At 36.0% G+C, this 26,013-nt stretch overlaps 1 pseudogene; it reads left to right on the forward strand.

Annotated features, from left to right (window-relative positions):
• The first annotated feature begins 246 nt into the window (after positions 1–246).
• The window catches only part of LOC149575939 (GDSL esterase/lipase LIP-4-like), a 220,757-nt pseudogene continuing 194,990 nt past the window's right edge, over positions 247–26,013 (forward strand).

The following is a 26,013-nucleotide window of genomic DNA, read 5'->3' on the forward strand; positions in this document are numbered from 1 at the left end:
CCCCCCAACAAATATTATTATTGTACACTGTTCTAAAATAATAATAATAATAGATATATGTGTTATCTAGGTACCTCCCCAAATAATATTATATACAATGCAAAGTTCAAGAAAATGTGAGTAATGCATGTACTAAGCTTGCCAAAGTGAATACTTAATTTTATCTTTTTTCAAAACTTTCTTTATATTTTAGCTGGATAACTACTGCTTGTTACGTACCTCCCCAAAAAAAATTCTTTATGTACGATGCAGCGTTCGAAAAAATGTGAGAAATACATGTGCCAATCTTTATCAAGGGGGAAACTTAAGTATTTTTTTACGAACTTTCTTTATATTTTTTACAGTTTTGTTCTCTCGATAGCCATTACCTGCTATCTACCTCCCAAAAAATATTATATGTATGGCGTAGAATTCGAAAACATACAAACAAAATCGCAGCAGAAAAATGACCTACGGATTCGCTAGGTACTTTGCCCCCAATTTTTTTTCATATAAGAGCAAATCCTCTAGCCAGAAAAACTAATTCGAGTTGAGGCCCGTAGAAAATGGAGTGCTGGAAGAAGAAGGGCAAGAAACTATTTCTTCTTCTTTGTTGTGGTGACGATTTTTCTGGCAAATTCAGGGAAGGCAGAGGAATGCGAGCATAATTTTCCGGTAAATTCAGGGGAGGCAGGGGAATGCGGATCTATTTTTCCGATAAATTCAGCGGAGGCAGGTGAATGCAGACCTCCATTGTTCGTCTTCGGAGCGTCCATGTTGGACGTGGGAACAGGTCAGGGGGCTAGGCCAGGGCAGGAAGCCTCCGAGTTCCCTCCTTACCGCATCCATTTTTTCGGCCGTCCGACAGGTCGCTACAGCAACGGCCGACTTTCAATCGACTTCGTTTGTAAGAATTTACACCGATTCTCTTATTTTATTTCCTTATTTGTAAGATTTTCATCGGATTCTCTATTTATCAGTTATAATCAACTTTGATCATTTGAAAATAGAGCTCCTCTACTTTTATCTGAATTTATTTGTATTTAAATTTTCTGCGATTCCTTTGATATTATTCTCCTTGGCTATCAACTTTGATCAATTAAAACACTTGAATTTCTTCTTTCTCTGCAGTTCCTGCCATTATTTTCCCTGTAATCTAAGTTTGATCATTTTTTTCAAAAAAGTTTTCTAATCTTCCGGTATTTTTCATTTAATCTGATTTTCGTAGTTTATTTCGTCGTTTGTAAGAATTTCATCTATTTCTTTTGTTGTATTTCTCCATTTATAAGAATTTCATCCGACTGCCTTATTTTGTTTCTTCAGTTGTAAGAAATTTCCTCTGTTTATCTTATTTTATTCTTCTTTATCTGCATCTTGCTATTATTTAGCTATTCTTCTTCGTCATCAATTTCTAAACAATCAAATAACTTCTCCGATTCTACATGAGTTTTTTATCTACAGTTTTTTGCCATTATTTTTCCTTGTGATCGGTTTTAATCAACATCATTTATAAGGATTTCGTCTGTTTCTCATATTTTATTTTCTTATTTGCAAGAATTTTATCCGATTCTCTTATTTTATCCGATATAATTAACTTCTATCATTCGAAAAATAGAGCTCCTCTGATTTTAGGTGAATGTCAAACTTATTTTTTCCATGAGTCCTTTGCTATTAGTTTCCTTGTGATAAACTTTGATCAGTTAAATAAACGAATTTCCTTCTAAATTTCTTCTTGTTTCTTCTTTCTCTGCAATTCCTTGCTATTATTTGCCCTGTAATCGAAGTTTGATTAATTTTTTAAAAATTTCTTCTCACATTACGTTTTTCCATTACAGATTTTTCTCTCTAGTTCTAAGTCTTCTGTTATATAATTGTTGAAATTGTGCAGCTCAGGGTTTGGGCTATGGATTGCTAGATTCATATCTTAGATCGGTGGGGTCAAATTTTAAGCATGGCGTGAATTTTGGAAATACTTTCAATTCGACTATCTTTTCGCTTTCTGTTCAGATCGACCAGTTTCGTTTCTTCAAAGCTGCCAACTTAGCTCTCGATCATACGGGTCAGTTTTCATTTTTACTTCACATCTTTTCAGAATCGTTAACCCAAACCGCGTTACTAATGCTAGAACAAGGCACCTATATTTCATTATTATTTATATTTATATTCAGACACTACTCAGGATCGTCAGTTCACTGCAAAATCACGTGGTTACGAATAGTTGAGTTAGCCGGTGGTAACCGGCCTGATTCTGATTTGGGTTGATGTTTTTGAATTTATTTTTAATGAAACATTACTAATTATTTGAGATTTGTTTGACATTTCTAAGAAATTATGATGGATTGTAATAGATATTAGGTTAACATATTAATTATCATGGTGAATCACTCTTGTAAAAAAAATCTGTTTATATTAACTATCATGGTGAATCACTCTTGCTAAAAAAATTTGTTTATAAAAAATATAGGAGCTTGAGATTTGTAATTATTAATTAAGTTATGTTTCATTTATTTAAGTTTCAGTTTAAAAATTAAATTTTCTTATAATCTAGGATTATTTCTTAAATAAAAATAAATTACATTTTGAAGATTGCATATAGATGTCAATTATAGATATTTTTTTTAATCATTGTCCAACTTAAATCTAAATAGTTTTGTAAAAGAGTACATGATTAAACATTTTTTATTTATACTTTTGACCATATTTAAATATTGCATACTAAAACTTAGACATCAAAAGAAATGGCAATAGGGCAATGGCACCTAGAGTCTCTTAGAAACAACGGTGATAATTGTTTGAAAAATAAAAATAGGGAGCACTCAACTTTGACCATTGCAGCTCCTATAATTCAATATTGTATGTCTCATAACATTGTAAAAAAGTTGAGTAGTGGAACAACTTCCTACACTAATCTTGAGGAGAGGGTAATGTAAATATTCTTAGGTCTTTATAAGATTTACATACAATTAACACAAATAACATGTGTACGACAACAATATGTTTTACATCGAAGAAACTTTTTTGGGAGAAAAATTCCACACTCTGAAAGTTGCCCAATATATTATTGAAAAATAAATAACAAATAACAATATTCTTGGAGAGCAAGATTCTCTCATGAGGATTACCTTACCAACCACTGATCCATATGTAATTGATCTGTAAACTAGAATTTACAAGTTTTATAATTTTAATCCAAACACAAATTTAATTCCCTAATCTAGGTAGTAATTGCATGGTATGTAATTTAAACCATTGAAATTACAATATTAATGCTTTACACTTAATTAAACTATGTGTTTAAATACATAAAATAAAGAATAATAAATTTGAAAAAATAGAAAGAATAAGAAAGAGATAATAAAGAGATGCAAACACTTTGATAACAGAGTTCGCCCTGTCAGGACCACGTCTTTGATCTGCATCTCAATCTAGGGACTACTTTATTAAATTTGCCAAGAAAAATTGCTTTGTTACAAATTCAAATCTCCAAGCCTTTGGAGTCCCTCTTATGCACTTGAAGAAAATACACAATGCCTTCGTATTTCCAAATTCTCTCACAAGGAAAAATTCTTCCTTCCTTTACAAAACTTCTCTCCCAAGAAATTCTCAAGACTATTTTCTTTCTCCAAGGACTAATTGTTTTTACAAAGGAAAGTCACCCCCTTTATATACAATTACATAGAGCATAATTGGATTAGCCATAATATTTTCACAAAATTCTCCATACTTCCTATATAAGGTAAGATATATGAGAAATCCCCCTTAATCCCAATTATAAGCCCATAATCCTTAAAAATATTTTTAGAAAGCAATATCTAATCGGCTAAGGGATATATTTGGGGTGTTTGGTTTAAACTAAATGCCCTCTTTTCACTCTTTGCCACCAATAAATGGGTTGTATAATGAAAAGTCAATACTACTCCCAAAACTCATGGGTGACTCAATGGTTCAATGAGTTTATAGGGATTAGGATAGTTTGTGTTCTAGTCCCTCTAACTCCACTTTTGTCTTTTAGTGACACTTTAAATAAAGTAAACACATTCACAATAGAAAGGCAAATGCTTGGTGCATTGGTGTAGTTGTATCTTCATAAGAGTAAGGTTTGATGTTTGATTCCCATTTATAATGTAACTTGTCAAATAAATCTATCATGGTGATGTTGCATATTTTGTCAAATAAATTTGTTACTCTAGGATAGAGATGCCACGTGCCATTCTTGAATTTTCCATTAGGGAGACATGTGCCTCACTTGTATTGGTCCACCTTTTGTAGTTTGACATATCACATATTGCCATGTCATTTTACCACTTTTTGAGATTGACTACTAAGTGTCACTACTAGATTGGATACAGATGTTGACTAAGTTGCTAATGTCACCATTTTGACTGGGCAACCCTTTTTCTAGGCAACTTCAAATGAGCATAACTTCCACATAAAATCTTCATTGACAATGAAACAAACACCACAAGAAAGATTTCAATGAGATCTTTAATTTGAAACCCATTATTAACCACTTTTGAGATGGTTAAATTTTACCTCTTTTATATAAGTCGACCTCTAGTTTGCTAGTTTGACCCAAACTTTGACCAAGCATAACTTTTCACCATGATCTCCTTTCGATGTGATTCAAAATGCATCAGGATTGTATTAGTAAGCTCTAGTCACTGATGTTCATTCCGTAAGATTCTAAGACTATAAATTTTCTCCTTTCGATGTGATTCAAAATGCATCAGGATTGTATTAGTAAGCTCTAGTCACTGATGTTCATTCCGTAAGATTCTAAGACTATAAATTTTTCAAGTTCTCTAGATCCACTAGATCAGTAAAGTAACTACAAGATTCTTAGACATACCCTTCATCTCACACACGTAATATATAGATGAGATCTAGAATACATGAAATTGTTGAACGATATTACAAAATTATGAGTAAAAATTCACTTGTAAAATGGCGCCCATCTTATCTCCTATCAAGAATACTCTAGGATACGTCAATACATACACCAAAAAATGTTACTTCCCATTACAACTTTCTTTTATGTGTTTAATATGTTTTTACTTTTCCTATGTTAGGATATCAAACTTCTAGAGGCCATAACTTTTTAACTAGGTGTCTGATTGATAAATTGTTTGAAGTTTTACATGATCATGATGTTCTCTATCTCCTAAAAGCTACTATATTTATCCACATTTTTAACACTTTTTGGATCCTCAAAATACTTCAATTTTTGATTTTTAAATATTTCTTCAACAATTTTCTAAAATGAAAAATTTAATATCTTCAAAACTAGACATGATGTTGTAGTGAAAGTTTATCATCATGTATATCTAGCCAACTTGAACCTTCCAAAAAAGAATAGGGAAAATTCATGCCAAAAAATATTATTAAAAATGGTAACCCTATGTAAATGCAAAGTTGAGACACATTTTCCTAAAAGTATTCCTTTTTGCGGAGCACCTTGCAAGAGAAAAGTGAGTATGTACATCACATATCAATTGTTAGGGGCCATGAAGGCCATAGAATCTAAACATTGTATGAACTTATCCATGATCAAAACCTTAGTTAATGAATCTACAACATTAATCAAAGCCTTAACCTTATCCAACTTCACCTTGCAATCCTCAACTGTATTTCTAACAAAATGATGTTGAAACTTTGTGTGCTTGGTCCTAGCATGGAAAATTTGAACATGATTCTACTTGAACTTTCACTGCTCCTTGTTTATTCTAATTTTTGAACATTGTTGGACATGGATCATGCTAATGAATGGAAGTAATATTGATAAGGAATACGGTTAGGTAATCGAGTTATGAATTGTAAGTAGAAGAGTTAGATTAGTTATTACATCATCATTAATGTCATGTTGATTGACAATACTGATTCAAGTAAGTTGCAAATCATCTTAATCATGTGGTGTAGAATAGAGATTGGATGGTAAACATAGAATATGATGAAGAAGTAATAATAAGTATTTGAACTTAATTGGGAAACTGATGAACTGGTCTATCGCAACATGATATTGTTTTGATAAATTACTAAGATGATGCACAAGCAAGTTATTTTGGTTGGTAAGAAGCAAATGGATTTGTAAGGTGAAAAGTTAAGAAATTAGTGAGTTGCATTGAGCTAAAATGGTCATCAATAAAAGAAGAGGAAGGAAGGTTAATTAAGTAAAGTTAATGGTGGTACTAAGAAAAAGATATAACCAAGCAAGGATGGTTACTGAGAGATAATTCTATTAACCAAGTGTAATGTTAACCAAGTTATGGAGGTGTTCAATGAAGCAAAAATATAGTTTGGTAAAGAAGAATAGTTTATTGAAGATCAAGTGAAGGACATAAACAACTAAAGATGTGGACTATTTTAGAATATTCCAAGATAAGGATGAAGTCAATTTGCAAGATCAATGGATGAAATTGGAAATGTAAAATCAGACAGGGAAGATTCAAAACTCGTTTTGAGATCCAATAAAAGTTCAAGTTCCAAGGTGAAAATGCAATTGTAATGATCCGTAAAATATTTTACCTAGAAAATATTCAATGCATATAAGTTGGTAATTGATTGTGTAAATGCGAGGATTTCATGGAAACCTTAATGAATGTGATTTAACAACAAAAATCTGTCTATATAAGGATGAGAGAAGAAGGCAAAAGTTGTTGGTCAAGTTGTTGGAAAAGTTGTTGAAAGAATTAATAGCCAAGGAATTGTTGAAGGGCATACTGAGCTTATGTGAAGTGTGAAGTGAAGTGGATTAAAGGAGTTAGCGTGGTGGCCAATTAATAAGGAAATATATGAGTAGAATGGAGATCTAAACAAGAAAATGTAGTTGCATATTTATCAAATTATTTCACTATTACTCTCTAACCATTGTAGTAAAAAATATCTTAATCGAGTGGATTTAATAGCCCTATTTATAATTTTTTTGGTAAGGTGACATTTCAAAGAATGTTTCTAAGTCCTTTATATAGGAAACTCATTCAATGGTGATATGGTCTAGATGATCTTTGGTGAAAATCCCCTAACATGGTCACATCTAGAAAATGTGCATGTAACCTTTAATAGGGTTGGCTCTTAGAAGAGTGAATTATTTTTGGGTGAGAAGTCTCGGGTGTTTTCTACCATATTGAGTTTCCACATTGAAAATACTAGTGTTAATGTGTGCATGAGTGTTTTACATGATATTTGTGAAAACTATTACAATTTTTTTATTTATTGTTGTGATTTGGTTGAGTAATTTTAATTTGTATAAAGAGTGAATTTGTCGATGAGTTTAAATTGTTAAAACTATTTTGAATTGTTTAGAGGACTTGAGGATAACTTATTCACCCCCCTCTAACTTATCTAACAAAACACAATATTATAAGCCAAATGACTTCTTTACAAACATAAGTAGTTGGCATACACTCAGCTCCAGTGGTGGAAAAAGAATATATAACCTATCTATTATTCATCTAGTCATTGCAACACCAAATATTGTAAACACATAAGTGATGGTGAATTTTCTGTTGTTAATATTGCTTGAAAAATTAATCCTATCTAAATGCAACATTAAGACACATTTTCCTAACATGCACAATTTTGTGTAGCTATTAAACATTCAATAAAGAGAGCTTTTTCAAGATGAAGTTGATTTCATATGTGATTTTGAGATTAAAATAACCAACGTTGCCCTTTGGGAGGGAACTGTTGTCACTTAAGTTTGCACCCTTGTCCAAAGCCTATGCATGAGGACAACCTAGTGAAACATGGAAACAACCTCCAAGCTGTGGGACTTGAACTATGAGGTTGAGTCTCCGGAGAAGGCCAACTTCCTCTTACTATCAGGATGCACCTAACTACTCTTGGAGAGGAAAATGGAGAAGGAGAGCATGAAAGAAAATCTACCTAATCTAATCTAAAGAGGTGATGCACCAAAATAGAGTGTTCAGACCAATCTCTTCCCATATATGCACTATTGAACTAGAATGAAACTAAGGATATACACATTTAGACTTGCTTTAATCTAATAATCACGTGCAGATCAGAAGACCAAGATGAATGACACAAGGAAAGAGAGATTTGCTTATATTATCATTCATAGACCAAGGAGATACAGTCATGCAGATTATAGATCTCTACAAAACACAGTAAGAGGCAAAGAATTCTTGCGCTTTCATACCAATGGCTAAAGGAGATAAGACAAAAAATCATACAGTTCAGAGGCAAAGGGAATTTTACAGTAGAATTGTAGAGCAACAACAGAGAACAACAGAGAATGATCGACCTTTAAAAAATTTACAAAAATTGCCTTTATAGTTCAGGCATAACTTGAGATTTTCCCTCCAAAACTATCCTGCAACCACTGCCATCAAGGCTCTACCAAGAATAATCATGGGGATCTGAGGAAATCTGATCTAAGTAGAGCCTTTCGGTACCATGAAATCTGATTATTAACTAAAACAAGGCCTTGAGAAGATAGAGGCAGCGCCATAACTGTGCTCTAATCAGGTAGATGGATCAAATGGGGGCGGTGGAGTGCTCTTCCTTGTCTCACATTCACTTCTGGTGGTTGGAATTGATCATGAAGATCATATTCGCGCAAAAACTTGATCTCTTGTCATTTTTGGTGCATGAATTAGTAGAGTCAGCAAGTCAACTAAACTCTGCAAGAAGGACAAGCCACATGGACCAATGAGCTTATTTATTTATGCCACCTTGCGGGTCTTCACGAGTTTGACCATATCCTTCGTTACTAACCGCACCATCTCTTCAAAACCCTGACTGCGATGGTCTCGCTAACTACTAGCCCTCACTATTAACACTTAGCATTCCCTTCCTAGGCCTACGAGGACATGTGTCCTCAAGTTGCTATCTCACTATGCATATCTTTTGAGAACCTTTCCATAGCGAGATAGTGAGGACCATCGATCTACCACCATCTGATGGCCTTGAAAGTACAATAAAATCTATCAAGTAGCCCTACGTTTTGCAGCTCGCAAGGAAATAGGACCCACAATCCATGTGTCACTAGGTCACTAACTCGCTATACCTAAACAACATGCATCTTCCCATAGCGAGTTAGTGAGGACCATAGATCCATGTCGATCTGACAATAGTGAAAGACTCACCATATGCTGTACTTGCCCCTTTAAAACTTCTGGGCCCTCGAAACACCTCAACACACCTGGCATCTGACTCGGCTCAAACTGGTACCATCTCTGCAGTTTCATAACACTTAGCCCTACCCTGCTACGTGTCACTGAGGCACTATGTTGCTATGGTTAAAATTCTCGTAGCTTTCCATAGTGAGATAGCGCTCGCCGTTGATCTCCACGAGATCAATGATGATGGAAGATCTGCGCTTGCCTCCATAAGGTTTTTGATCCATGAATCCACTTGGAAGCCACCTGGCACATCCTGGCATATCTATCTTGGCGAGACTTGGCCCCATTGATCCACATGGCGAAAGGGCACTATGTCGCTATGGTTAAAATTCTCGTAGCTTCCCATAGCGAGATAGCATGTAATGTCCCCATTTTAGTAGTTGACCAAGTGTGTGTGCGTTAGCCTTGTTCTACATGGTCCTGAGGGCTAACGAAGGGTTTAATGGGATCCTAGAGTGTTTTGGCCTAGTCATTTCCAGTTTGGGCCAAAATGAAGTTGATTTACTTAGTTTCAGGCATACTTACTATATTTAGTAAGTCGACAGGACACAATGCAGGTCAATTTTGGTGATTGGATTCGATACTCCTCAGTGAGAGCTTTTTGATGAGCTATCACTCGCATTATTCGGAGTTCGATTGCTAATACATTTTAATGCCTGAAGTTTTATTAAGGTAACGTCTAATTTAATTGTAAACTGTTAAAGTGTTACTTTAATATTTATTTTATGGTGATGTGTACCCAAGGGAGACATAAGGGGTATTTTAATATATGTTTTATATATTACACATCTTTTATCCCACATTGCCCATATGAGTTGAGCGGACCCTTGGGAATTGAATAAAAGGAAGCATTTGTGGCTTCATTGGATAGGTTGAATATGAGAAGAAATTGGTGTGTGAGTTGCAGCTCTGTTCTTGGCATTTGAGGACGTTTATCCTCTCTTGTAATATTCTAGACATCATTCCCTTGGGGTTTGGCCTTTGGAATTCTTTGTTATCGACTTCATTATCAGGCAGTTTAGTTGCATTTCCGGCTACAGGCGGATTTGGTATTTTGCTCATATATTCTTCACTACTTGTTCGACACTTATGCCGCTTTGAGAGAATGATATTACGAAGGTAGTGGACTAATTGAACGACAAAGTACTGTAGCAGCAAGTTTGAAAGCATGTGCTGGAGTATTATGTCAATAATGCTGAAGTAATTAGTGAGTTGATAAATCTGCCATGTATTTGGTTTTATGAATTCTGAAAATAACATTTATTTGGTTGTAGTTCATTTCCACTTTGCATATTATTGTAGTTTCTTTCTTGTTTATGTTGTATGATATCAATTCCATGCACAAACACAACAAACAAATAAATGTTTGGTTTTTGGAGTTATAAGGGGTTTAAAACATTAAATGGAGAAATAAGAGGTTGAATGCAAACTGTTTGACATAATTCCTTTCAGCAATTTGGTTTAGTTTTTGGGACATTCAGGGGTGCCCATTACATAGCGCCTACTGTTGATTTCCCTCAGATCTGATGATGATTAACAAAATCTCACGACTTCACACTGAGCTAGCTAAATGGACCAATGAAAAATTGCCACTGTACTATGACCCACCTGACAACATGCCACCGAGGATGAGCTGTAATATTGCTTTGGAGAAGGGTGGGCTCATTACGTCATCCGTGCCATGCGTCACGAAGGCACTATGTCGCTATGGTTAAAATTCTCGCAGCTTTCCACAGTGAGATAGCACCCGCCGTTGATCTGAACAAGATCTGATGGCGTTCAAGATAGATCTGACTTATTAGTGTACTAACCAATAGAAACTGGCCACATGCCAACCTATCTGACAACCCTCATTTACGACCTGCCAAGTGAAGCAGGACCCACATTCTGCACAATCATTCTTTAGCCAATGAAAACTGATCAACTACCAACGTGTCTAACAAATTCATCATTAGTATTTGATAGGGCATACCTGGGACCCACCGTGTTTCTGAACTTCGCCACAGTAACACTTTCTGTCTGCGAGCTATGTCGCTAATAGCGAGAAGAAAAAATTTCTCGATAGCACCATAACACCCACCATACTTAGCAAAACTCAGTGCCAGAGAAACAATCAGGGAAAGGGAGGACCCACCTAACATGCGGCAAAAGGGTGCTATGTTGCTAACACAAAATGACATGCAACTTTCAACAGTGACATAGCGCCAACCATTGATCGTGATTGATCCAATGATGAGGAATTCACGGGCCTGCAAAAATAAATCATAAGGTCTGATCATTTAACAATTTTTTGATATTTTTGGGACGTTTAAAATAATATTAAACTGGAGAGTGACCATTAGGCAGGGTTTGTATTTGAATTCAAATTTTGGCGAGGCGCAAAAATAAGCAACATTTTTGGTGACTCACAGGGGATGCGAGCCTGCTACGCATATTACCAGTGGCCTGAAGCATCCGTTGGGCTACAAAGTCAAAAAAAATGTAGATCCTGAGCACTGTGAAACCCTAACCCTACCTCTGAGAGGAAAACCCTGAAACCCTTGTCTCTGCAACTAGAACCAGAGACGAAAGCCTCCTTCTGCAACCTTCAAAATTGCAAAAACTATCGTCTCACTGAGACAATCCTATGCTCGTGCACTTCTTAGAAAAGCAGGAAACAAATTGGAAATGGAACTATGCTAACTATGTACAAGTATTTACAAGGAGAGGGGTCAAACAAACCCATTAACTGGTTTTCTGAAATAGCTGCCTTTTCTCACCAATTGATTTCTTGTTCCATGCAAAAGGGCAGCCAAATGGATCAATAGGTATCAAAAGCACATTGCTACATGAAACAACTCCTTCCCAATGCTGAAAACAGTGAAGCTTTCTAGCACTGGGGTGTTACCTTATGCAGCAAGACATACCTGCTCCTCTTTGTAATAATCTTCCTCATGCTCTGGAGTGAGCATGACTGGGGGCAACTTGCTGATTTGTTGCAAAGCTAGATACCTTATGGGGCACCCTCTTGATGGTGTAGGGCTAGAGGAATCATCCTTGACCACTTGATTGTTCTCTACAATGGTAGTCTTCAACTGGTTTGGAAGTGGCTCCTCCTCTTGATTTTTTTCCACATCTTGTTCATGCTACCCATGAACCACTTCCTTTGGATCTATTTGTATGGTGTGATCTCCCACATCATAGAGGGTTGTTTGCTGCAACAAAAGATCCTCTTCCTTCTCAACTTGTAGTAGATCCTCATTCACTGGCAAGGGCTCAAAAGCCATGTTGTTCCTCAAAGGGAGGAACAACCTTATTATCTCCTTCTTCTTCCTCAGCAAAAGAGGGAAGCTCTTCAAATAAGAGGATTGGGTCCTCTTCCTTTGGCTCAGCAACCTCCTCTTTGTTCTCCTTAGCAGACTACAACTCCTCACATGGAATCTTTGTGGATTTGGATTCACTCTCCCAAAACTCTATATTTGAACCATCAGAAGTCCATACAATAGGCCCACCTGGAAATAACCTAATAGTGATAGGCTTGGGAGGTTCATGACTAGTCCAACTCTCTCTTACAGGGGATGGAGGGGCTACAATAGTAGGCTCTTGTAAGGGAGGGGGCCTCCTAAAGCTTGGGATGACATATTTGGGAGAAGGGGGGGTATCTACCTCTTTGGTTTGAAAATGAGCTAATTGGAGCCTTATTTCCTCCTCTCTTGCTACAACAATTTGCCTTGCAAGGTTCTCCTAAAAATGTCTCTGTTTATCCCTCTCTTCTTCCTCATGTTGGAGGTAGGCTTGGTAGGCCATCTCCTCCTACTGTCTCTCAAGTTCTTATTGACTTGCAACCTCATCAAGCTACCCATCAATCTCCTCAAGTTGTCTATCCCAGGCCAATAACTGCTCATCTTGTTCATCTATCTTCCTATCCCATGAATCCATCTTTCTTTGGAATCCCAACAACATATCTTTAAGTTCTTCAATTAAGGATGTTGGGACTAATGGAGTAGAAGCAAGTGGGTCAAAATTTTGAGTAGCTTGGCTATAAACAGCTTGGGATGTAGATTGAAATTGACAATATGAGGGATGAGGAATAAAATTTTCATGATATGGGTGGGAATAATGACTATTTCTATGAAATGAATCCATAACAAAGTTTTCATAAAAGCTGCAATTTCATAGAAAGCTTGAAAATCACAAAAGATCAAAGATGATTTTTACATACCAGCACCGTTTTTGCTCGAAACCAGTAGATTTGTACTAGAGTTGCCATGGTGTTTGATTGAATGCCTCCAAAGGCTAGTAGCACTAAGAATAACACCCAAATCCTTAGTGTATCAGGATCAACTGGCTAACCGATAGCGCCATAGAACCCACCGTACTTAGCAAAACCCAACGCCAGAGAAATAATTAGGGAAAGGGAGGAGCCACCTGACATGTGGCAAAAGGGTGCTATGTCACTAATGAAAAATGACGTGCAACTTTCAATAGCGACATAGCGCCAACCGTTGATTGTGATTGATCCAACGATGAGGAATTAGTGGGCCTACAAAAATAAATCATAAGGTCTGATCATTTAACATTTTTTTGATATTTCTAGGATGTCTAAAATAATATTAAACTGGAGAGTGACCGTTGGGTGAGGTTTGTATTTGAATTCAAATTTTGGTGGGGCACAAAAATAAGCAATAGCAAACTTTAACATGATGTTGTAGGAGCACCCAAAACATGCAATAAGGAACCAAACATCATTTTAATAAGTTTAGTTGGATTTTCTAAACCAATTGTGTAATGGGTTTGTGTTATTGTAAGCCAAATCTGGCATTAAAATGTCCTTTAGGACCAATTAGGGAAAGTTGTACATATATGGTCAACTGGGGTCAAACCAATGCAATTACCCCTTTATCTTATTTATGATGTTATCTTGTGATGTGTGAATTCATTTCATGGTGTTACTAGTCCTAGGAAAGATAGTAAGTTGAAAAATGCAAAAAATGCCAAGTTGTCAATGACAAAATTTGACAAAATTTTGCAAAAAGTTGTCAAGTTGAGCATTTTGGTTACCAATGGGAAACTAATTTAAAAATCTAGTTAGGAACCATTGGAAATGGTTCAAAAAACTTTGTAATGGGTTGAATATGGTTGGTGAAGCTTTTGGCAACTTTGAAGGGTAAGAACAAAGGAGATTTTGCAATAATTTCTATGTAACAATATGTGTTTCTTATGCATATGGATTGGTAAGTGATAATTATTTTTGGATCTTGTTAGAGTATATATTTACATTTCAAATGTATGTATTTTGAAACCCTAAAGTGATAAGGGAAGGAACAGAGAAGCAATTTTGTATTGCTAGGTTGAAACCCTCACAAACTAGGTTTTGACCTAACAAATTAGAAATTGGACCTACAATTAAGGTTTAAAAGTGGTCCAATCACATGTACTATAGCATATTGGAATATTTTGTTTTTCCACTTTAAATCTCCATTTATGGAAGTGAGCCCTAGTGCCATACATATCTATGTGACAGGTGATTTTGCATGAACAAAGTGGTAGAAATGGTGTTATTAAAGGAAGAAAAGGGGTTTGAACACTTTTGAAAGGTTATTTGGGATGTTTCTAAAGTTTTTGAAGTGATAGGAGAATTAGTTTGTACAAATAATCCCTCTAAAACCTAAAACTATCATAATAGCAGAGAATTAGCCCTTAGAGGCCTAATAGCCACCTTAAAGAAGCAACTCTAGTCAAATGTCATGACCCAATCATGAAACTTGGTAGTTTGATACAAGATTCAAATGAGTATTCAAAAATGGGATTCTTTCAGTAAGATCATCTATCATGTGAGGGTAGTAGTCTGAAAATTGATTAGGGAAGCTTAATTGGGGCTCATTGACCTAATAGATTACTTGGGTGAAACTAGGTACTTAAAGAACATCTGATCCTTGGAACCAACTAATTTTTGGTTCTTTTAACCTAAGGAATAATGGTTGGAGTGGTAGTGAAGTGTAGAAGTGGGTGTTGACATGCTTATGCTAATTTGAAGCCTTGAAGCCTAAGACAAAGGTAGTTTGAGAAGTGGATTTGCTAGATCTAAGGAGTTTTGAGGATGTTGTTGTTATTATGCCATGTTGAGAAAGTAGAAAATAAGAGTAGTGTGACTCCAAGGGATCATGAGTAACCCTTAAGAAGAAAGTAGGGACAAGGGTCTATTGTAAGGTTACAGAACATAAAACAACTTGCCTCCTCATCACATGATGTTGGCTATGTAAAAGAAAAGGGTAACAAGACACTCTAAACTACTTAAATAGCCAACTACATGGTTCATATCATTGAGTATTATAGCAAGATAGTTTTCTCTTGTGCAAAATCATATAACTCTATCATATGACTATTGACAAAAAATGAAATGCCAACAAATTAAAGTGTGAAATAAAGTGGCAAGACAATACAAAAAATGTTTTAAGTTCAATTCGGTCACTTCCAAAATTATTTGGAAGGCATGAAATTTTGGGATATTGTATTGTAGATAAAAATGAATTCCTAAATGATAATTTTTTGAACCCTCTCCAATAGTTAGATAAGTCTCATGTTCATATATCTAGGTATTTTATGTATGATATAATAGATGTGTTATTGGTATAGTCTTTATTTTTGGTTTTGAGGATGGTCATGAGTATACCAAGAGAAATTGTTTGTATCCCTCTCTAAGAAGTGGAGGAGCCTAGATGATGAGGAGCTTCTTCACTTTAGAGATTTCTTGCTCTTCCAAGGCTTCTCCTAGCCTAATCAGGGTTACTATCCCAAACTCCAACCTAGAGGACTCCTTCCCAATCCCCTTTCACCAAGAAACTCACCCAATAATTCAAGTTTCCATCCTCTACCTTCAGTTCGTTAATTGTGCACTATTTGACCTAGAGTGCCAAAAATTCACCAAATGCACCTAAAGGGCCAAAATAAATCTTGAACCACCCTTATGAGGTTCTTAACACATTCCCTACCATTTGCATCATTCTTTTGATTTTCACACACCCACAACTCCAAATTGACCTATTTTCCCTTGTAGCCCTAAGAGCCCCTATTAGCCCTCCTAAAAACAAGGAACAAGCTATAACTCCCAAAAAATATTAACAAGGCCACTTTTTTTCTTCATGCATTTTCTTCCAAATGACCCACGCCTAAAGTTTTTCTAGGTCTTAGGTCTCTGAGGTGACTATACAGTACGGTTCCAAAAAACCCCTATTTTAAGGGTTTCAAAGGCAATGTCATTGAATCTTTCACAAATTATTCCAAAATACACATCCAACCTCCTACTTTGTGTTTTTTTACCCTTAATAACCTACTTCTTCATTTCCTAAGCAAGACTGGCATGTGCCAATCCACTGTTCTCACCAAAACTTCAATTCAAGCTTTCATTGCACCTTGCCAAGCCTTTACTACTTGCCTAGGGCTCACTTGAAAAATTAACTTCTTGAATTTAATAGACCCCAAAACCATTTTTTACATATTATATAGGGGCTATTTATTGATTTCTAAGAGCCATGGTGTTTTCACCAAGGAATTTCAAACCATAGCCATTTTAGTGCTGGCAACACAAAACTAGACAACAAGAACACAAAACTTAGATGACTTTTAAAACCTTATCAAATGATTGCTTAAGACCAAAAAAAGTATGCATAGATTCAAAATAGGATTCCAAGGTACTATTCCATCTAAAATAGTAAGCCATTTAATCCAACTCCTTCATTCAATCCTTCAAATCATGTTTTCTATCACACAAAATTCTCCTTCAGAATGTGATATTCATACAATTGAGTATCTAACCCTTGGAAATGAGTTGAAAGGTTTTTAACTAGGCTCCCTCCTCTATCTTGGCCTTTGTTTCAAGACATAACTACCCATGTAGTTCATTCCTCAAAATTGTGCAAAAAGTTTCTATGCATTTTTGCAAAAATTGCAAAGTTGTCAATGAGTAACTTTTTGACAACTTTTACAATTCTGCAAATTGAGCCTTCAAACTTGACTAGTTTGTTATAAAACCTTATAAGATGAACCTACAACACCTAAGTGCCACTTTTGAACACATCTTGCCCCCTTTTAGGGTTTTTTGGCCACATTTTTCCTTATTGAGCATTTCTAAGCAATTTTTGCCTATTAGGACCTAATTGAAAAAACTTGACTCACATTCCAAATCCCATAGGTATTCAAACCTCCTAAAATTACCTTGGGAATTTATTCCTAATCCTTATTTACTCAATGGTTGGTCAGACCATTTACAAAGCAAAAATGCATTAGGGTTCCACCTTTACCCCTAGGTGCTCCTACATCATTCTCCCCTTGCAAGAAGAAACCTAAGCTATTGCTGGAGAGAGGAATTCCTTGTTGATGTCATGCTTCTTGAAATCATTCATAGAAATCCAAGTTTCCTTAGCTTTAGGTGTATCCAACCATTTCACTACATGTTCCTTATAAACCTTGTTCCTTGTACTCTTCTTCACCCTAGAATCCAATATCCTATCCACCCGTGGTTGCTTCCTTCAGGTACTTGTAGATCTGAGATATCCTTGCTTGGCTATTCCTAATACTCTAATTCATCCACCTTAGGACCCTTATAATTTTTAGGTCTTTGACATTAAAGATGAGAGAGATAGCCATGTCCTTGGGTAAGTCTACCTTGTAGGCATTGGGCCCATACTTCTCAAATACCTTGCATGGCCCAATCCTCTTCATCTACAACTTACTTGGGATGCCCTTTTTCAATCTATATTTTTTTAGATAAACCATCACCAAGTCTCCCACTTGAAACTACAACTCTCTTCTACCCTCATAATTTTTCTCCTTCAATTTTTGATTTGCCTCCATTAAGGTCTTCTTAACCTGATTATGCACTTCTTTCATGGATTGAACAAAGTCATCAGCATGCCCACTAATGTTGGCTTGGCTTGGTAAGTGTCTTATCTCCATGATGCCCCTTTGATGAGTCCCATACAACATTAGGAAAGGGCTTAACCCTATTGTTATTTTCTTACTATCATTGTATGCAAAAATTCAGCTTGAGGGATGATTTGTTCCCAACTTTTCCCATACTCCTTGGTAAGGCACCTTAATAGGTTTCCTCAAAACCTATTGATGACCTCTGTCTACCCATCTATTTGGGGATGGTAGGCACACCTATGAGCTATATTTGTCCCAAGCCTCTTCCATAGGGTCTTCCAAAAGTGCCCCATAAAATTGACATTTTTGTTAGCAATTGTGCTCCTTGGTAAGCTATGTATCCTAACAATTTCCTTGAAGAATAGATTGGCAATATTGCTTGCATCATGTGTTGTCTCGCATGGGATGAATTGGCTTATCTTACCAAACCTATCTACCACCACCAACACACTATCTAATCCTATTATAGTCCTTGGCAAGCCCACTATGAAGTCCATGTTGATGCATTCCCAAGGCCTATTAGGAATGGGTAGAGGTTGGTAGAGTCCTACATTTGATGAAATGCCCTTTTTCTTCTAACATATTTGGGGTAGAGGTTGGTAGAGTCCTACATTTGATGAAATGCCCTTTGTCTTCTAACATATTTGGCACTTCTCCACATACCTTGTTACATTCCTTTGCATCTTGGGCTAGTAATAGAACCTCTCCACAAGGTCTAAAGTCTTGTTAAAACCAAAGTACCCACTCATGCTCCCATTGTGCTTCTCTTGTATGAGATTTTTCCTCATAGATCCCCTTGGGATGCACAACTATTAACCTTTGAACAATAATGCATTCTGCAAGGTGTATTCAACAAAGTCACTATGAAAATGATTGGAAAAGTTAGTACATACCTTGCAGGCCTCTAAAAATTCAGTTTCCTCCTCCTATATGTCCTTGAATCTATCCAATCTTATGCTTTGCAACTTGACTTCTTGTACTGTCAGCAAGATCCCGCCCAAAGCATTTACCACCTTATTGTTTGTGCCCTTTTTGTGTTTGATTGTGAGAGTGTAGGCAAGAGCTCCATCCATTTGATGTGCCTCAACTTAGCTTCTCCTGTGAGTTGATAAAGCTTAAGGCTTGGTTATTTGTGAAGATCACAAACTCCTTAGGCAATAGGTAATCTCTCTAGTTCTTGAGGGCTTGGATAAGTGTATAAAGCTCTAGATCATATGCTGAATACCTTTTCTTAGCTTCATTAAGCTTCTCACTAAAAAATGCTATTTGTCTGGCCTCTTGGCTAAAAATTGTCCCAACTACTATGTTACTAGCATCACATTCCACCACAAATGGCTTCTCAAAACTAGGGAAAACCAATATTGGTTGTGTTACCACTTTTTTCTTCAACCTCTCAAAACTTGCACCTACTCCCTTGGTCCATGTGAACTTGGTCTTCATGCCTCCTTTGATGGTGTCATTCATTGGTGCACAAATTTCACTAAATCTCCTCACAAACTTCCTATAGAACTATGCTAGGCCATGAAAACTTTTGACCTCAGTAGCAGATCTAGGGGTAGGCTAACTCAAGATTGCCTCCACCTTGTCCTTGTCCATCTTCAGATTCCCTTGGGATAGTACAAACCAAAAATACACTAGTCCTCCTTCATGAACTCACTCTTTTCTAGGTTTATTGTCAACTTTTTCTCTTGAAATTTCTTCAACACCATTTCTAGGCTATTCATATGCTCCACCTTTGTCTTGTTGAAGATGAGGATGCCATCTAGGTATACAACAACAAATACTTTTATGTAGTCTTTCAAAATCTCATTCATGACTCCCATGAAGGTACTTGGTGCATTGGTAAGGCTAAATAGCATTTCCAACCACTCATAGAGACCATTAGTAGTCTTAAATAAAGACTTACACTCATCTCCCTCGTTCATCCTAATCCAATAATATCCACTTTTGAGATTAATTTTGGAAAAGTACCTAGCCGCATCTAGAAATTTCATCAAATCCTCTATCCTAGGAATAGGAAATCTATAGCTAATTGTGATTCTATTAATTGATCTAGAGTTAGTGAACATTCTCCACTTACCTCCCTTTTTAGGTGCTAGGACAACTGATAGGACACATGGATTGATGCTCTTCCTAATTAGCTCGTGATCAAGCAACTCTTAGACTTGCCTTGTAATCTCCTTATTCTACTCTAGAGTCATCTTGTATGAAGCTTTGTTTGGTAGTAATGCTCCTAGTATGAAGTCAATCTGATGACTTATGCCTCTCTTTGGAGGTAGTGTTGGTGGTATTTCATCACAAATTATATCTTTGAACTGATCCAATAGATTTTGTACCTCTATAGGTATAGGTGTTTTGTAAAGATTGCTTCTCCTCCTTGGGCTTCACCATGATGACATACCCTACTTCTTCACCTTACTTCAAGTCCTTGAGGAACTCTTTCCCACTCATCAACAATGTCTTGGAAATAGCCTTCTCTACCTTTTCTTCCTCCACTATCAACTATATCCTATAGGTGATTCTTGAAAGAATACTTGTTTTCCTTCCCATGATGCACTACCTCCCTGTCATACTGCCAAGTCCTTCCTAAAAATAGATGACAAGCATCCATGGGAAGCACATCATATTGGATCTTGTCTTGATACTTACCAATTGTGATTTCTGCCCATACTTGTTCATTCACTAGGATATTCTGCCCTTTGTTTAGCCAAGTCACTCTACAAGGGCACACATGTGGTACCTTTGTTAGTCTAAGTTTTTGTACTACTTCTTTTGACATTACAATGTCAGTAGACCCTAAGTCTATAATCACTTTGCATACCTTACCTAGTATCTTGCAAGTAGTTTTAAATAGTGCCCTTCTCTACTTGGGTTCCTCCTTTACTGGTTCCTTAACCAAGACTCTCCTCAATATGAGGTTTTTCCCCTTCTCTATGTTAAGGTCCACTTTACCTACTTTCTAATTATCTTCTTCTTCAATGTATGTGATTTTCCTCTTTCCATAGTATGATGATGCCTTCTCTGGACATCTATAAGCAGGATGCCCCAACTTGCCATAGTAATAGTTCATATTATTGAAATGTGAGCCTCTTTGTTATTCCCATATCTGACTCTACCACCATTATTAGATCCTCTTCCTCCACTAGAGCCTCCCCTTTGACTTGTTTCACTAGCCTACTTATTCCATTTGGAATCCCCCTATCCTCTCTGCTCATTAGACCTTCAACCAAAGCCTCCTCTTGAGCCACCTCTGAAGTATTTGCCTCTTCCACTATTCTTGGAACTTGAGCCCCATTTCTTTCTCATCTTATCTTCCACTTTTCTATCCATTTGAAAACAACTCTATAGTGTGGTAAGACTAAACAAACTCAACTCATTTTGAATAGACCACATAAGGTCATTTAGATACCTTATCACCTTGATGCTCTCTACCTCTTGTACCCTTGGCCTTAGAGCTAACTTTTGAAACTCCTCTATAGAGGTAGCCACATCAAGATGCCTCTATTTAAGATTATGCCCTTTCTTGTGAATTTGAATCTCATAATCTTCTAACAAATAGGTCTCCCTTGTCTTTGCTACCATAGCCTTCCAATTGGCTATTGGTTTCTTCCCTTCAGTCTCTCTTTCCTCTTGCAAAAACTTCCACCATGTCAATTCTTGACCTTTAAATATGGATTTTGTAAATCTCATATTTTGGCCTCTATAGTCCCCTCACATTCAAAGTGGCTTTCAATACTCTCTATCCATTCTAGGACCACCTCTACATCCATCTTGTCACGGAATAGTGAAACATTCTCTAGGCTCTTTCCTCCAAATTCCTTGAGGGCTTTGGGGAATGGTTCTTGTTCACCAAGTTGAGGATCTAGTTCAGGTGTCTCATCCTCCAAACTCACCTTCTCTTTAACCTTTCCAAAGTCTTCATCTTCCTTAGCCTGGGCTACATCTTCCATCTCCTTTAGCTTATCTTTCATCTCCTCTATGGCCTCATCAAGAAGCCTGCTCTTCTCTTCCATGAGCTTCTTTTTCTCATCTACCTCCTTTTCCAACTCTGCATTGGTAACCATCTTTGAAGATCCACTTCACTTAGTGGAATACAACATAGAACAACAATTCACAATCTTATGGCCCTGCTACCACTTTGATGAGGAGCTTCTTCTCTTTAGAGCTTTGTTGCTCTTCTAAGGCTACTCATAGCCTACTTAGGGTTACTATCCCAATCCCCAACCTAGAGGACTCCTTCCCAAAATCCCCTTTCACCAAGAAACTCGCCTAACAATTCAAGTTTCCATCCTCTGCCTTTAGTTCACCAATAATGCACTATTTGACCTAGAGTGCCAAAACTTCACAAAATGCACCTAAAGGGCCAAAATCAAGTTTGAACCACCCTTATCAAGTTTCATACACACACAACTACAAATTGACCTATTTTCCCTTGTAGCCCTAAGAGCTCCTATTAGCCCTCCTAAAAATAAGGAAAAAGCTATAAATCTAAAAAATCTTAACAAGGCCACTTGGTGTCTTCAAGAATTTTCTTTCTAATGACCTAGGCTTGAATTTTTTTCCAGGTTTTAGGTCTCTGAGGTGATCGTACAGTATGGTTCCAGAAAACTCCTATTTTAAGGGTTTCAAAGGCAATGTCAATGAATCTTTCACAACTTGTTCCAAACTATAGATCCAACCTCCTCCTTTTAGTTTTGGACCCTTGATAACCTAATTCTTCATTTTCCAAACAATATTGTCATGTTCCAATCAATTGTTCTCACCAAAACTTCAATTCAAGCTTTCATTGCACCTTGCCAAGCTTTCACTGCTTGCCTACGGCTCACTTGAAAAATTAACTTCTTGACTTGTACGGACCCAAAAACCATTATTTAAATAGTATATAAGGGCTATTTCTTTATTTCCAAGAGCCATGGTGTTTTGACCAAGGAAATTGAAGCCATAGCCATTTTAGTGCTAGTAACACAAAACTAGACAACAAGAATGCAACACTTAGATACTTTTTAAAACCTTATAAAATGATTTCTTAAGACCAAAAAAAGTATTCATGGATTAAAAACATGATTACAAGATACTATTACATCTAAAATAGTAAGCTATTCAATCCAACTCCTTCATTCAATCCTTCAAATCATGTTTTGTGTCACACAAAATTCTCCTTCAAAATGTGTTGTTCGTATAATTGAGTATCCAAACCTTGGAAATGAGTTGTAAGGTATTTAAGTAGGCTCCCTCCTCCATATTTTCCTTTGGTTTGAGACATAACTACCCATGTAGTTTGTTCCTCAAAACTGTGCAAAAATTGCAAATTTGTCAATGTGCAACTTTTTGACAACTTTTGCAATTTTGCAAGTTGAGCCTTCAAACTTGACTAGTTTGTTATCAAACCTTATTAAATGAACCTATAAAACTTAAGTGCCACTTTTGAAAAAATATTTCCCCTAATTAGGGCTTTTTGCCACATTTTCCCTTATTGAGCAATTTGAAGCAATTTTTTCCTATCAAGACCTAATTGAAAAAACTTGACTCACATTCTAAATCCTACCTATTCAAACATCCTAAACTTACCTTGGGAATTTATTCATAGTCCTTATTTTATCAATGGTTGGTTAGACCATTTAAAAACCAACAATGCATTGGGATTTTACATTTACCCCTAGGTGCTCCCGCACCACTAGAATTTATACCAAGTATCTAGAAAGACAAAATATTAGAACAATATAATTCCCATGAAAATTACTTCTAAGAGTGAATTTAAGGTGGTAGATCTCTCTAAGTACCTATAAGGTTAGACCCATGAATAATAATCAAAATTCTCTAGTAGAAAAGTCTTCAAGTTTTATATCATTCCTCCTTTGGAAACACATTTTTATGTGTATCATTTTTTATTTGTTATGCTCCAACAAAAATGGGGTGGGAGATATGTATGATTATATGACATTTGATTGAAGCTCCCTTCCAATCATACCTCCTAGCTTATCATGCATGTAGCTAGACATTTTTTTCTTACGAGTTAAGAGTGGGAGACTTAATAGTAGTGCAATTTTATATGACACTTAAGTGTGTTTTATTTTGTCTTAGGATCAATAAATTTACCGAAAAATGACTAATTAAGTGATATTAATATGAACAAAAAAAAATCCACACAAAGTGGTCTAAAACAAATGGGAAAATGCAATGGTTTTTTTGGTGTTTTGAAACATCACAGTTTCAGATTACCCTGATGGGAACAAGATACACATAGGGGCAGCTACTTCTCATCTTCAACATACCCTTTTAGGCACCAGACCAACTATAAGGCTAGACACTTCTTCTACTTCAGGCTCTTCAAAACCTAGGTGGGTAGACCTTAGATTCACTTATATGGTACTAGTGCTAAAACATACACTTGAATCTAACAAAGTAGATAAAACCCTTAATCTTCTAACACTTATGTGAATATCCTAGACATGAAATAGCTAATAACATGGCCTAAGAAATTGATAAGCTGAGTGAGGGAATCCTTTATAGTTCCTTCAACACTAAAGGGAAAGATATTTGATCAATGATGTTGATTTCAGCAAAACCCCAAATATGCAGAAGTAAGAATAAGTTGATCTTGTAGTTGATTAGTGCCTTATCTACTAGGCAATTCCATGAATCATACACATACATCTATGATATCAGTGATATATTCCATACATCAGGATATTAGATCTATCTTATCACTTTGTGAATCATACATTAGTGTTCATAAAGACGTCATTCTCATGAAATATCCTTCTTAAATAACTAGCAACCTTGTCAAATACATCAAGCATTTACTTGGCCCTTTGTTCCAAAAATAAAATATATCAGACATACAACCTTAAGGGGATGCAAATGGGTATGAGTTCTTTGTCCCTAACCCACATAAGATTGTATATTATGAGAGATAGGAGACAAGAATCAGAATTGAACTAAGAGATTTTTGCTCATTTGTATTTATTTCTTTGAAACTATGCATTCAGATGCATGTAAAAAATTCATAAAACCACTAAACAAATTAGAATTGGTGCTATTAGCTTAATTACTATTGTTTGTACAAGAGAAATATGCTAAAGAATGTGGTATCAGAATGATGAAAACACATGAAAATTGGAACCCTTGGTCTCACAAACCTAAGAAAACTCAAGATTAGAACCCACATGGTATCACAACAATGAGAGATTTTTTCCAGAACTACAATCAACCCTTAGAATGGATGAGAAAGACAAAGATATAGGAGAAGAATAAAATCCCAGATCTAATCTGGAAGTGACATGTGTCCACTTGAATCTTCATTCTGTGCAATTGTCAAACCTCTCTCATCTTTCTACACATGAAATCTGATATGATTTTCATCGTTATCTTGTAACAAACTTGGAAATATCTCTTATGAATGATGAAAATCCTTGTGTTGATCAAATATCTGAAATGCATCATTAAATGCTAATAACAACTTGATTCAGCTGGCTTCCAGGTAACAAATTTTGCCCCTAACTACATTTTTATTGCCTTTTGCACACATTCAGTTCATCACCTCACTATAAAAAAAATCTAAACTTCAATACCTGAATATGGTTGCAATCTATGTATCTAGGACAAAACCTTGTATAACCTGAACAAATGGGTTCCTCTATGAAAATGAACTCCAAAAATAGAAAGTTCAGTCTCTCCCAATTCTAGGAATATATTATATCGCTATATTTTCTTACAAGAAATGCCCATAATACCATTTTGAAAATCATGCCCCTGTCATGGCTCTATGATCTACACTTGCCTTTTAAATTTTTATGCAAAAATTTAAAAATAACCTATAGTTCACACTTTAGGTTATATCCTCTTTTGAATTTTAAAAATTCTTGCATGTGATTATACCAAAAACATTTTAAAATAACTTTTTAATCTTTTTTAAATTTTTACCTTACCCATGAATTTGAGTCAAACATAGGTTTGACCACATGTGCCATGTGGTAGCATGACATTGGTC

The sequence above is a fragment of the Cupressus sempervirens genome, chromosome 1, assembly GCF_028749045.1.
Source record: "Cupressus sempervirens isolate cs-2001-9-10 chromosome 1, ASM2874904v1, whole genome shotgun sequence".
Classification (NCBI taxonomy): Eukaryota; Viridiplantae; Streptophyta; class Pinopsida; order Cupressales; family Cupressaceae; genus Cupressus; species Cupressus sempervirens.